At 41.8% G+C, this 11651-nt stretch overlaps 1 long non-coding RNA gene across 1 annotated transcript; it reads right to left on the reverse strand.

Annotated features, from left to right (window-relative positions):
- Nucleotides 1-5037: 5037 nt before the first annotated feature.
- Nucleotides 5038-10564, reverse strand: LOC134473141 (uncharacterized). The gene is made up of 3 exons (XR_010043235.1): nt 9530-10564; nt 5597-5675; nt 5038-5209 (listed from the first exon to the last, which is right to left on the reverse strand). It is a non-coding gene; the product is annotated as an uncharacterized LOC134473141 (long non-coding RNA).
- Between the last annotated feature and the right edge of the window lie 1087 nt (nt 10565-11651).

Genomic DNA, 11651 nt, shown 5'->3' on the forward strand with positions numbered 1-11651 from the left:
TCAGTTGTTGTTTTGGGGGCAACAGTCAAAGCCGTTATCAGTTTCTGCCCCTGGACCTCACTCCACATGTATTACCCTATCCCTGGAAAATACATTGTTCTTTCTCTGGTCTATCGATTTTAATACTGCCCACTGACTTTTAGCTATTACAGCAAAAGATTTAATTAAGTTAGATCACATCTCCCAAATAGAGACATATGATTGTGTCTTACATATCGCATATCATGATTGTGTCTTACAAAACAATTTACTGTTCTTTTTATGCCTTGTACCGCTCAAACATGAACTATTTTCCCTCTCCTGCCTTTTAAAATGACATTAGAACTTGAATTTCTCTTTATTTCCCCTCTCCTCCCGGTAGCTCTCTATAGTCTCTTCTTCATGATATCTGGGTTAGTAGCATTTTATCATTTCTATAATTATTGACAGACTTTCCATGATTTGACCCTAGAGGAATTCTAAAAGTTAAAAACCCGTAACAGTAATTGCATAATGATGGTTGTGAATACTGGTCTGCTCCAATGCATTAGGATTATATATGGGGTAATGTATGCATAGTTATGAGTTGTAAATACTGACCCAGGCAGGCATGCATGGATTGTGTATTGCATAACCTTTTATGTGTTCATCTCATTCATTCTTAAACTCTTCTCTGTCTCTAACAAAAGGATTGGCTCCATTTCCAACCGCCGGCATATCTGGGCTTTCCTGAGATTTTCAAGTGGCTTTGAACTTCCTGTTTATGGCTAGGACTCTGTAGAAGTCTTGGTAATGCAGTGTTAGTGTGCCAGCTGTGTGAGGAGTTACACCTTCCTATAGCAGGTATTAAGGGGTTAGGGTCCTATTTACCGGCCCAAGAAATAAACATGTAAAAGAATGAACTATGTTTATAAGGCTCTGCAGACAGCTATGCCTGTTTATGTCACAACGGGTAAAAGAAAAGATGAGGATGTATGAGCTCTTAATGGGATAATGAAGTAGGGGACATGTTTATTCTGAGAGAAAAGCTTTTATGTCAGAACAGAAAGGGCCAGACATGGTGGAGTATCCCTGTAATTCCAGTGCTCAGAAGGCTGAGGCAGGAGAATCATTGGTAGTTCAAAGCCAGCCTAGGCTATGTGGTTAGTTCAAAGCCAGCCTGTGCTACATAGTAAGAATCTGTCTCAAAACAATAAATAAAAGTAAAACAAAGCAAAACAGTGGCAACAGCAAAAGAATAATTTGTATGGAATATTTTTAAAGAGAATAAAACAAAATGACAAAACAGAACAAAACAATGCAAGCAACACAGGACTTCAAAACAAGACAAGAGGATATTAGCAGTGGCTACCATAACGTCTCTCGTTTTCTTTGAAAATGTTGTCCATACCTTCACACACAGTAATATCAAACATAACAAAATAGTATAAAACCAGTCAACAGAAGGAAAGCAATATGGAATTTTTTAAGGACCAGATTTCATCATTTTGCCCAAACTAGACTCAAACTCACAAACAGCTCAGCTATTGGCATATGTGACTGTGCTGGGATTACATGGATTTTTATTTCTACTCTATACTGGGGGACGTACTTTGTGTAAGTGAAGGAATAATTAAAACATTGTTGAGTCATTATTTGCCCCAGATTGGAGACAGGATACAATATTTACTCAAAATTATGTGCCATTGAGTGCTACAGCAAAGCAGAGGATCTTAGCAACAACTTGCTCTGTTGGCAACAGCAGCAGCAGCAAGCTAGACGTGAGCTCCTGAGGCAGAAATGAGGAGAGTCTCACTTGCACATCGCCCCCTGGTGCACAGACGGAGCCAGCACTCTCTGAGAAGTAGGTACTCTCTCTCTCCCTGTGCATTTGAGCTTTCAATGCAGGAACCTTCATGCAAAAGGTTAAATCTGTCCACTGCGTGCCTTGAGGTGGCCATCTAAAATGGTAAGTACCTCCAGGAGTGGTGGTGCATGTCTGTACTTCCATCAATCTGGGAGGCTGAGGCAGGAAGACTGCAAGTTCCAACTGAGCCTGGGCGATTTAATGACTTCACAAGATCCTGTCTTAAAATATAAAATGAGCTGGGGATCCAGCTCGTTGCAAAAGCCTCAGCTTCACTCCCCAGTACCACAGTAATGATGATAGTGATGTGCTCATCACAATGAAGTTTGATGGTAATAATAATATATGGGTATCACGAAAAGGTCACTTAGTTCCTATAATAAATGGAGCATGAATTATTGAAATCCACTTATTTGATGAATCACTAAAAATATGACCATTAGGTGTGGTGGTGCATGGTTATAATCCCAGCACTCAGGAGGCTGAGGCAGGAGACTCACTGTGAGTTTAAGGCCACTGGGACTACATTGTAAGAGCCAGTTTCAAAAAAAAAAAAAAAAAAAAAAAAAAAAATCTGATGCCAGATTCTTCCAGTAGGTGTCACTAGCTCACTAGTAGTAAAAACATGGGATCATGTTGGTTTAAACAACATTTGGAGCTGAAATTGTTCAAAGACCCACTGACTGGATTTCAAGAATGCATGCTCCATTTTATCACATGGGGAAATAAGTGCCATTTAATGCACGCATCCTTTTAGGCCCTCACTTGAACTGCACACCACAAGGAGTCCTTCCTTGGGAGTGGCTGGCAAAAACAGCAGAGAGAATAAACAAGACTTTGGAACAATTTGAAACAGAATGACAGGAAGGAATCTGAGAATACCATTCTTCAATCTGGAAATCATTTAAAAACAAAAAAAGTGAAAAGCTTTGCATCCTAGCAAAACTGCTGTCTTAACTATATGATCTTCAACTCTGTTCACAAGGGCTGGTCAACATATATAATAAACAATTAAATTTTAAAAGTTTATTACAATGAGAGACACATGGTCATTAGTCCTTTCAGAATTACGCACACACACACACACACACACACACACACACATCGTCATGCTTGTCAATTTCTGGAGCAGTTGCCAGAAGGTCCCTTTTGTGGATGTCTTAATAATGTGTGAAAAAATATGGTGAATAGTGCTGTGCAGTGCCAAGGTAAGCTTGCATAGACATTAGAGTGTGCCCTTAGCCACCTTCATCATCAGATCTGGCACCGTTTACTGCTGGCTCTTCCCCAAAGCCGAAGTGCGTATAAAAGGTAACTGTTTTGAATGGATTCAGAGCACGAACACAGCCATGACAGCACAAGAAGACTTCCAGCACTGCTGCAGGAAGTGGCCAGAATGGTAGGATAAGTCCTTTCACAGAAAAATGGGGACTTGAAGAGGATTGGTGGCAAAATGTCTTTTACCATAACAAATTATAAAACAATTTAAACATCCACCATATTTTTTGGTTACACCTCATACATGACCTTGGATTTTACAGCTCTCCAAATGTCTGCTTTCTCAGTCAAAAAGCTAGAAACAAGGTCCACTGCATCTGTCCATGACCATCAGCAACACTGCTGCTTGTTCTGGGTATGGAATCCTGGAAGCTGTGGATCTTGGAGGAGTAAGCCAAGTCTGAAACCTCACAGGACAGTCCTGTGCTGCTGAATCCCACAAACTGCCCCAAGAGCTTAGAATTCTTCTTCTGCATCATGTGACTTTCTCCAGCAGGGAGAAATAAATCTGACATCATATTTGCCAGAGAACTGAGTTGCTTCCACACAAATCTGTCCAAAACATGGACAAGCAATGGAGTTCCCGACATAGATAATGATTCTATTAATCAAAAAAGAAGTAAAGAAAGGCAAAGGTGAGGAGGTTGGAAGGAGATCAGAAGGACCTCATGAAGCTGCAGAGACGCGACGTGGGGAGTGGCTAGGAAGGGGAGTAACCATTAACAAACCCCGAAGACCCATGTTCTTCTTGTTTTTTTTTTTTTAATCGGTGTCGGGGATTGAACTCATGACCGCCTGCTTGCAAGGCAGGTGCTTATGCCGCTGAGCTAAATCCCCATAAGAAGGAAGGTGGACTGAGAAAGGAGTCTTTGGAAACAAGAAGAGGGAGAACTAGAAAGACAAGATGCATCCTGCGTGGGCTCTAAACCCTGCAAGATAACAGCAGAACATGGAATGAGGAGTTGATACCAAAGAATTCAGTCATCCAGGAAGAGAGATCAAGGAGTCAATGGACATCTGCAACTAGGAGAAAGGGGTGTCCAGCTGAAGGAGCTTCTCAGAAATGAATGACCCCATTTTCTCTCTAAGGGTTACCTCTAGCAACTAAGCGCCCAAGGTCACTGGATCCAAGTGTGCAAGGTCATACCTGAGAACAACAGTGCTGGTGTGTGAACTCGGGAACCTAAAAAGCCCTGGAACTGATATTGCTCTTCTGTTAATCATGGGAACTGACCTTCATCCCACTCCTCCCTCAAGACTTCTTATTCTGTTACCTATTTACACCCCCCACACACACACACACACACCTCTCCAAAGAGACCATGGTCCTCTCTTAGCCCTGTCAGTTGAAAAGTTAGGTTTATTTCTGACTTTCTCAAATTTTCTGTCTTAAATTCAGAGGGCAGGAGGGCTACAGTAGCTGAAGCTAAGACAGAAGGCAGAAGAGTTTCAGCATCTCTAGGACAGCAGAAACGTATGGAAAAGAAGGCTGGGCGTTCAGCTGTTAGTTCAGCATTGGTGTTGTGCAAACAATACACAATCAGCCGAGACGTGATTATGGACAAAGGAAGACAGTGGGCTTCCAGAAAACGGGAGACTCCAGCAGGGCTCCTAGATGGCTCAGCAGATGATCATTTCATCAGTCACCAGCACAAGAAGGATCCAAGAAATCCCACAGAGACAGGATCTCCTATTTTCTATGAAGGCTAAGTACTGTTGATGGAAAGCAGTCAACTTCAGTTTGACCCCCGGCACATTTTTCTGTTACACTCCTCTCTCCTGATGTCCTCTGGGTTCAGGCTCTGCACCCACTCTGCATATACAAGAGTTTGGTGGCTGTAAATTAGAACAGTATTCACTCTGTCACAGGGAGGAGGACAGTTCATCAAATAGGTCTCCAAAAAAAGGCTCCCGTCATTTGTGCTCACCTTATCAAGGACAGAGTGGGTAGTAGCCAAGATGGTGCAATCTGAAAGGTCATTTCTCCCCCGCTGAGAGCCAGAATTCCATCCAAGGTGATCACACTTCTGATAAGTGCTATCTTCCGAGGTGAACATTATTGATCTCTAGACAGGGTGAAATTCCCCACAGGGCAGGTGACTGTGCCTATTGAGCATAAACACTGATATAGAAACACTTTGAGGTCTCACTGCAGACAAGATTGACTCCCACACAAGAATTCCAGTATTTAGCACATCACATTTATTTTCAGGCTTTGTTTCATATCCAAGAACATACACACGTACGCATGCACAGTCTTTCACTGCCCACTCCCACTGCCTGATGATCAGCAGGGGACAAAGGAGGATAAAAGGTCACATGATTGGAGGAGAGAAGATAAGATCCTGTGACGCTCAGCAGGGAGGGGAAGATGGGCCTTCAGACAAAATAATAAACTCTCGACTCCTCTTGGAAGGAGTGTTGGCAACTTCATCATCTATCACCACCTTCTGGTTCTCCTTCATCCACAAAAAAAACCACGTGGGTACTTACCCGGCCTCTGGTAAGTCTAGGTGACCGCAGGGCAGTCTGCCACTTAGACGCAATCCCAGGAGATTTAGAAAGCCGAAGGCTAAGGGAGTGGGGTGGGAATTAGCTGTTATTCTCCAAATAAGTGATCTTAATTACAAAGCAGAATTCCTTCTAAGAGGTCTCTCAGTAAATCCAAATATCTACTCCCTAACAGTATTTAAATGTAAGCTTCCTGAAGTCTGAGTATTCTTCAACAAAATGATGGTTCGAAAAAATACAAAGTGATAGAATTATGGCAGCGACTGAAAAGGTAAGAAATATGAAATATAAATGACCTTTATTTTAAGAATGCGGGGAGAGACCCCCCTACCCGACCCTCTGGGGTCTGACATTGTCTCCCAGGGGTTGGTGAGCTCTCCTTCGGACACGTGGAGTGGGGGCATACATGTAGCTTAGGTTGGAGGTGGAGCCTGAGGGGCATTAGGGATACACAGGTATCTCACTGGTATTCATTTCTTGCCAGAGCAAATTCCTAGGGGTGGGGAAGATAGAGCTCCTTGGTTCCTCCTGAGGCTTTACCGGCTACAGTGTCCCGTCTGGGTCACAATCCTTTCACAAAGCTACTTGATCAAATACTAGAAAGTATCTAATATTGTGCTTTCAATTTTTCTATACATATATACAGCATTCATATTATCTGGGTACTATTAGAGCTGTTTTGTAAAAGACACTGGCTTTCATCATTTTAACACATCCAACATTATTTATAGATATATATTATATTTATCTCCAACTGGTTCTTCTTTTCTGGATAGCTCTGATGCAATAAAAAAGACCTTATATCATATACTTTAGTAGAATTAATTAACCCATCCAATATAAGCTAGGTGTGCATCTATAAAATTCTAGGAACACAGGAGGTACCAAGGTTTCTTCTGCTCCAGCTGTTTCAAAGGAAAGAAACCAACCACCACAACAAAACAATAAGCATACAAATATGTAACAACTACCTCTGTAACTTTAACTCAATGTCTGAAAACTCATTTGGTCTCAAACTTTATTTTCAATATGAATAGAATCGAGGTCATTGAAAACACATTTAGAAACAGTGGACTTAAGGAACAAATCTGGCTCTCAACTCCCAGGTTCTAAAATCACACAAACCCAAGAAGCCCAAGCTTCCAGCTGACAGATACATGACTTTGAAATAAATGGAAGGAAGAGAGGGCTGATTCTAAACTTCTTTTTAACAGCAGGACTTTTCTTACCTACAGGTTCTTACATGAAACATCTAAAACAAAACAGATAAAACCTGACATCTGGTTGAAGCTGGAGTCCAGGAAACTCTGTCCAGCATGCTGGGACCACACCGCCCCTTAGTGTAATCTTCAAGAGAAGTAAAATTATCATGACTACAGAACTCTCAAACTTTCAGAGCTGAAGTTCTGATGCTGAGGATCCCAACCAAGAGGGACAACATCACACGAAAAATTGTGAGAAATGAAAAGTCTTGGCACCAGTATTCCCCAGAAAGCCCAATTAGTAACTGTGAATAAGGCCCGAAAGTGTGGAAATCAGTCCTTCAGATAAAAACAATCCCAGCTCAGTCCTTCACTCCCTGGGAGGGTAGATATTTTCTGTACCGTGTTCCTTTCAATTAAGAGAAAAAATAGGCATGGGCACAACCTATTGGAAACCAACCTATTGGAAACCACAAACACAAATGTTTTATAGTTAGCATTCGTTCAGCAGTTCTTGCTTTATGCTGTGCCTTGAGACACACGTGAGTTTTATTCATTCCAATAACTCTCCTTAGAGTCAATTTATTTGTAGCGCTGCTATAATAACAAAAGAAAGTTCTAGAAGGGACATGGTGCTATTGTCTGAATCTGGAATGTCTCTCAAAGGCCCATGTGTTGAAGGTTTTGTCCTCAGCCAGTGACACTACTGGAAAATGATAGTGTTGCAGGCAACTGAGTTAGTTAGAAATATAGACAGAGAGACAGGCGAGGTCCTTGAAGGAGCCAGTGCAGAAGCCCAGATACCTTGCAACTATGGGGGAGACAGGCACCTCCTGCTGAGGGCCAGGCCTCAAGACAAAAAACCAAGCAAATGCATCCATATCCTAAGGACTGATACTCTAAATAGTTCCCTATCACCCTGAGGAAGTCAGGAGTCACCATCCAACCCCCTGGGGAAGAGTCCCTGCTCTCTAAGAATGCCTGCTTTCTATGTGACTCACTTCCCCATTTGTCCCCAATTTAATCATCAATTTTATACCTGAACTATTAGTCTTATTGGTTAACCATAGTTCTATCCCACTGTGTGCCCATCTGCCTTGTGAGTGCCCAGTTTTCCCCACCTTGAACCCATCTCAACCCATGATTTTACTCTAAAAGTCCCTGGGAAAGACAGAGTCCTTGGCAACCTGCTCAGAACTCCTTCTGTCTCTCTCTCCAGACAGCAGCTTTCTTTCTCTCAATAAATATATTCTGTTCTTAACCTTCGTTGTTCCGAAATTCATTCTTCGATTTTGGAGAACGCGACCTCATACCGGGCATAGCAGATCAGGAGTTTCATTCCCCTGTATCAGTAGGACCTAGTGAGAGGTGGTCAAATCACTGGGAGAGTGTTCTTTAAGGGGATTATGGAACCTTAGTAGGGGGGATTATGGAACTCCAATAAGGGAATTATGGGAATCCAGTGAGGGATTCTGGGACTCCAGTAAAGGGGATTATAGGACCCCAGTGGAAGGGCTCATGGGACCTCAGACCCTTGCTCCTCCTTGTCCTCGCTTCTACTTCCCAACCACAAAGTGAACAGTTTTGCTGTATGGTTCAGTTCCACCCTGAAGCACCGCCTCACCACAAGGACACAGCAATGGAGTCAATCAATCATGGACTGAAATTTCCAAAACTGAGCCAAAATGAATCTTTTCTCCTTGTAAGTTGTTTTATCTCAAATATTTGGCATTTGTTATAGAAACAAAGCTGACAAACACGTGTTCATCATTTTCTTTTTATATTTTTTTTTAATCCTCCACTCTGATCATCTTTAAAACTCCTGTGGTGATGACGCCAATTGTGAAGGACAGGTTTTGCACTGAGAAGTAGAAGTGCAAACCCGTACAGCTAACCCATGCTTACCACTTACACAGAATGGTATTTTTGGCGTGAGTCTTTTTGTTTAGCCAGGCCACACTGTGTGTACTCTCTGCTCATGACTTGGGTGCTGGCTAACAGTGCCTGAGTGAGTTACAGCAAGTCCACCATGGCTACCAGAGAATTAGTTTTCTTCTGTCTCTCAGCTTCCTTCCTTCCCAAATTGTACCTGAGCATTGAGTTGGATGCAGACTCTCCTACAAACATTGGCATGTCAGGAGAAAGTGGTCAGTATAACATAAATCTACAAATATAGTAATGACTAAACCATAAAATATGTTTACTTTTTATTTTAAAATGACAATTTTTCTAAAAGTGAATTCGATTCCCCCCACATCAGTTCTGCATTCCATATAATGTTCAGTTTTTAAAACTTATAATCTTTTATGAGAACATCTAACAACCATATGGGATACAGCCAATCTTCATTTTCATGAAAGATATTTATGGGTAGCTACAAAAACAGACTGTAAAGTTTCACTATATATGTAAATAAAGAGTCATCTCTCCTATTTCTATTTGACAATAATGAAAGTACAGAAATACAGCAAACAAGAACAGATTTAAATGAAAATTTTTTCAATCCTGGCGATTGAACCCAGGGCCTCATACATACAAAGGCCATCATTCTATCTGATGCTACACCCCCAGCCCTCTTAAATTTATAACGTACAATTAATCTCATATTTTGTGCACATGATTAAAATTCAAATTAGGTATTAATAGAATCTCTGACAGTTACCTAGAGTGGCTGTAATAAACTCCCACAAACTGAGTGGTCTTAAACACATACCTATTGTTTCAGAGTTCTAGAGGCTAAAAGTCTTAAATAGGGATGTGGAAAGGGCCAGAAACTCAAACGGAGAATTCTTCCTTACACCTTCTGGCTTTTGGTGTTTACTAGTGATGCTTGATATTCCTTGTCATGCAGATTGTTTAGCTCAGTCTCTTTTCTGGGTTGTCTTCTCGCTTTCTGGGTTTGTCTTTCTCTGTCCCTTCTGTTTCTTATAAGGATGATGGTCACTGATTAAGGGCCCACCTACTCCAGGAGGATTTCATCTTACCTAATTACATCTGCAACGACCATGTTCCAAAAAGATCACATCCGAGGTTCTGTGGTGTGGTGGATTGGTAACTGGTGGTCAACTTGTAACACCAGCTGAACTGAGTCAGGGTGGAGCTGAGTGTGGATGGCCCATCCAAGGATTTTCACCAGCATAAAAAGGAGAAATGGAGGGGAAGAGGAAGTGTTGTTGGTTCTTCTGGATATTGTTAGTTCTCCTGTTAACGTTGGCTCTCCTAGAGAAGCTTGTCAGGCTTCTTTCCTGATATGAACTTGGCTGTTCTCATTGTCAGAGGAACTCAGGATCTTGTTGTCATGGAGAATGGCTGTGGTTCACCTTGGAGGAGCTTTGGTCTTTATTTTATTGCTGGTCTTTATTTTACTGCTTCTTGGCTCTGGAGGGGAAGATGATGTGGCATTCAATCTTCAGGAGAAGCTTGTCAAGCTGGCTTCCTGATACGAACTCAGCTGTTCTCACTGTTGGAGGAGCTTGGGACCTTGTTATTGCTGAGGATGTGTGTGGTATGCTTTGGGGGAGCCCTGGTCCTTATTCTGAGCATTGCTGCTTGGCTCCAATGCAGATCTCTCAGCCTGCTGGCACCAATCCTTCATCCCACTGGCACAGACTTTCTAACTTCCACCAATGAACTTGGAACCTTCTCAGCGCAGATTCACGAAATAGACTTGCATGAGTCATTGTCATAGGCTCTCCAGTTTGACTCATGGGAGGCACTGTCGTGGGCTTTAGGTCTTCACCTGAACTCATGCAGGACATTGCCATTAGATCCAGGACCTCAGCTGGATTTTCTGAGTCTTATGTGTGTGGACAAATTTCCTGCACTTTCTTTGACTCCTTGTGTGACAAGTACACATAAGACTATAAATTATGTGTTTTACATGTAATCATTTTCCTTGCAAACCCTGACTACAACATGGGTGTTAGAATTTCAACATGTATTTTTGGGAAACCGAGTTAACTCATAATAGTCTTCCCTCTAGGCCCACAAAACTCATGTCCTTTCCACGTTCAAAATACATTCACCCCATCCAACACCTTCAGAAATATTAATTATTTTAGCATCAAATCTAAATCCAAAATATCATCTAAATGCCATTAATTCAAGGTCCCAAATTTCATCATTTAAATCAGCTGTAGATGAGACTCAGCGTATGATCATATTGAGCCAAAATTCCTTTTCATATATGAATCTGAAAAACTAGGAAACAGTTACATAGCTACAAAATACAATGCCTCTGAGAGACCACACCAATCCACAAGGGAGAAATTGGAGGACAAAAGGAGTCGTAGGCCCCAAGCAATTCCATTAGAATTCAAGGCTTAAAACAGTAGCCCACGGCCTGATGCTTTTTCCTTTGGTTACTCTGTTGGGCTACTGGGACAGTGGCACTATCTGGGGAGCTCTGTCAAGCCAAGCCTCTGCATCCATCCTCTTGAGGATATTCTTCCTTAATTTTGTTCTGTCTCTTTCCATCCAGAGCAGTAATGTTTCTGTACGTATAAAACTCTCAAAGACCTTGTCTGCCTCTCAGACAATCACAGAGACCCAAGCCAACAGACAAGAGGGCCCTCTATGTATCTTTCCTAAACAACTGCTTCTCTATTCTTAGTTTCTGCCATTTCTGTGGAAATCAGGCTTTCACATTTGATCTGCAAACTTCCCCAGCTAAAATGCAAGTTCATCATCACATGCAAGTTCCACTTTCTTCCAGTGGTACAACATAATTCAGCCAGGTTCACTGCTATTTAGAACAAAGATCACCTTTCCTTCAGGACCCAACAACATTTTCCTCTTTTCCACTGAGACTTCACCAGAATTAGTTTTGATGTTCA

Source organism: Cavia porcellus, unplaced genomic scaffold (genome assembly GCF_034190915.1).
Source record: "Cavia porcellus strain 051 isolate PalLab524CR breed Dunkin Hartley unplaced genomic scaffold, mCavPor4.1 scaffold_26, whole genome shotgun sequence".
Taxonomy (NCBI): domain Eukaryota; kingdom Metazoa; phylum Chordata; class Mammalia; order Rodentia; family Caviidae; genus Cavia; species Cavia porcellus.